Consider the following 3,692-nt stretch of genomic DNA (forward strand, 5'->3'; position numbering starts at 1 on the left):
CGATGAAGTACCGGCTGTAGAACCCAAACTGTCTGTCGAGAGAAGGGACCACCTCGATGGCCTCCTTCCTCAAGAGAGTGTTAACTTCTTGTTCCATTACCAGAGCCTGCTCGGGGCCCACCAGAGTGGGAATGACCCCATTGAAACGAGGCGGAGAAGAACCGAACTGATTCGGTAGCCTCTTCTACAGTGTGCAGGACCCACTGAGACACATTTGGCCTGAAGCACCGTAGGTGGCAGGGTTGGCAGATCGATTTCCTGAGGGCACTGAGGAGAGACGGGCACCGTATAATGAGGTGTACACCACTCTTCCCCAGAGGGGCCTGCCCTCCGAAGTCCTGAGCCATGGCATCAGGACTCTCTAAGCTGAAGTCTCCTATTGAAAACGACGGTCCTCAGACCCGCGTCATCTCCTAGGAAGACTAGACTGATAGAACCAGAGCCTGCTCGGGGCAGGACCCAATGACACACGCTTGGCAGGGGCTCCCACGCCGCCAGGTGACCTACTAAGGGAACCAGTCTCTCGAGACTGGCCTCTGGTGCACTTAGAGCGGCTAGGTCGGTGCCCTGAAGCGGCGGACCAGCAGGGAACGGCCGAACTAGCTGCCCAAGGAACCTCCCAAGAGGTAGCGAGCCTGTTTCCAGGCGGTGACTGAGAGAAGCGCTCGCCGAAGACCGCTGCGCCCTGAAGCACCGTAGGTGGCAGGGTTGGCAGATCGATCTCCTGAGAGCACTGAGGAGAGACGGCCACCGTATAATGAGGTGTACACCGCTCTTGCCCAGAGGGGGCCGGCCCTCAGAAGTCCTGGGCCTTAGGCATCAGGACATTTTAGCTGAAGATTTTCCAGTGGGAATGACGGTCCACAGATCCGCCTTCCGCTAGAAGCCTTCGGCCCAGGATGCCGCTTGGTCACACAAACAATATCAATCTCCTTGGAGAAAAATAGTTGCAGCAGCAGAGCTCTCACTCAGAGGGGGAAGAAACCGCAGCGCGGGCTTCCGAGCCTTGAGAGAGAGCGCTGGATCTAGGGAGTGCAGGCGGAGAAAGGGCGAGCCGTCTCCAAACCCATCCGCTAGATCCACGTGAAATCCCCGCGATCTGAATCGCCGCCGTCTCAGCAATAGCGGGACCGAACCGTGACACGGACACCTCGGAGCGTGCCCGGCGGGAGCGGAGCATTCAGCGGGGAGAAGCACAATCAGCCCCTTATTTCCGAGAGCTGACTGCGCGAGCTCCGCTCCCCAGACATAATGCTTGTGCGCGGGTAAAGCAAAATCAGCCCCTCTCTTTTTCCCGAGAATTGACTGCGCGAGCTCCGCTCCACAGTAAAGCTGCTTATTATAATATTAGGCATAATATGCTTCTGTAACTGATCGTGTCTAACTGATGCTTGTGCAACTGGCGAGCTCATCGACGCCCTCCATACAACCTCCTCGGAGGAAGACAGGCGGAGCGTCGAGCCCTCTCACTGGGGGGAAAGAACCGCAGAAAGCTTTCCGAGAGCGAAGCAAGGCAGTAACAAACGCTCGCCTCGAGAGCTGACTCTGCGTGCTTCGCTCCCAAGCAGACAACACACAAACTGTGTTTACTTTATATATTATATATATATATATATAAATAAATTAATTGTATTAATTTTTTTGTTACAAAATTTTCATTTGTTTATTTTTAACATCAGATGAGGCTTGAGATCGTGCACGTAAAGTGACGCCATCATTGTACGTGTCACAACCATAGACTGTATAAAAACATGGACATAGTGTCCATGACGTCACCCGTAGGTTCCTGAAGAGCGTTTTTGAAACTCAAAGTGGGCAGAGCCGGCCGTCGCCATCTTGGCAACGCGTCACCGCGCATCACTCCCGGATAATCGAAAATGGGCAAAGAGGTGGGAGCTGGCTGCTGAAACCACGCCCACCTAGCTCGACGGTGGTGGCAGCAGCGGCCGTCCACCTGTCACCCCAGTGGCCAGAGTCGATTCTATACGGAATATTAAAGTGTTTCATAGGAACCTTTATAAAAGATAAGCCATGATTTTACGTGTAGCTGCTTCATAGAAAGGCGGTGATTCTGTGAATCTGTGTAAGAATAAGGTGAGTGCTGAGAGCTCAGGTCTCTGCTTTACAGGGAACTTCCGCATTCAGATTTCCTCTAACATTGTGTATCTGAGTGAACGCCGCGTGTCATGATCCTGTTTCTCTCCGGATCCGTTCAGCTGAATTATTGTGTTTGTTTGTCATTTCCATTCAGAGTCAGTGCTGGAGATCAGATTCTGTTTCAGCATGGATGACACACAAACATCCAGAGATGAAGATGTTTCTCCAGGATGCAGGTACATTGAATAAACACTGTATTAAATCACCTTGAATGATGGTAGATGGGAGTCTCCATCGTGTTTTTGTGTCTGGAGGTTTTTAAGGTAAAATGAAGATTTTATTTAAAAAGCCTCCTCATTGAGAGTTTTTGATTAAAAATATTTAATTAAATTAAATTTGTTTTGTTTTAGTTCATTTCAGCAGAAGAGATCAGAAGCAGAGTCCAGCTGTGTGTCTATGAGGAGTGAATGGTCTATGGAACATCCAATAGATTTTAAGAGTGAAGATACAAATACTGATCTCAGGTACATTTTTATATAAATATTATTACAACATGTAATTTTATGTTATCAAAATAGTGTTATCTTTATTTTTAAATATCTTTAGCTGATATTTTAACATATATAGTGTTACACAGAGAGACACATTTGTGAAATAAGTTCTATATAACATCTTTTGTAATAAAATAGTGTAAATGATTCTGAAGTGCTTTTTAAAGTGATTGTTTAAATAATAAATGAAGATGTACTTTGTTAAATATGGTAATTCAAAGGATTCCCTTTAATCTCTCTCTGTTATAGTTCAGTTCATCAGAAGAGATCAGAAGCAGAGTCCAGCTGTGTGTCTATGAGGAGTGACGCGTCTGTGAATCAGCCATTAGATTATAAGAGTGAAGATACAAAGACTGACCTCAGGTCTAATATTTCTGTAAAATATTATTTGATTATGATACAGAATACATAAAAGACACTGTGCTCATTAGCTTATTTAATAATGCAGTATTTAAATTTTACAGGCATGAAGTCCTCAACAGGTTTAGATCAAATCTGATGAAGAAGTTTGCGTGTCTGTATGAGGGAACAGCGACGCAGGGAAACCCAACACTCCTGAATGAGATCTACACAGAGCTCTACATCACAGAGAGTGAGAGTGGAGAGATCAGTAATGAGCATGAGGTGAGACAGATTGAGACACAATCCAGGAGAGCAGCAACAGAGGACACAGCCATCAAATGCAGTGCAGAGAGCTGTGGATGAGGCTCTACAGAGTAAAAATGGACATCTGGACCTTTTCCTGCGGTTCCTTCTGGGTTTGTCAGTGGATTCTCATCAGATTCTCCTACAACAAATAATGACCCTGAAAAGAAGCAGATCTGATAGCAATGAGGAATCAGTTGAGTACATCAAGAAGAAGATCAGGACCATTGACTCTCCAGAGAAATCCATCAATCTGTTCCACTGTCTGAATGAACTGGGTGATCGTTCACTAGTGGAGGAAATACAACAGTATCTGAAATCTGGAAGAATAAAGGAAACCAAACTCTCTTCATCTCAGTGGTCAGCTGTGGTTTTTGTGTTGTTGACATCAGAAGAGGA

Source organism: Sinocyclocheilus rhinocerous, unplaced genomic scaffold (genome assembly GCF_001515625.1).
Source record: "Sinocyclocheilus rhinocerous isolate Xijiao unplaced genomic scaffold, SAMN03320098_v1.1 scaffold6628, whole genome shotgun sequence".
NCBI lineage: Eukaryota > Metazoa > Chordata > Actinopteri > Cypriniformes > Cyprinidae > Sinocyclocheilus > Sinocyclocheilus rhinocerous.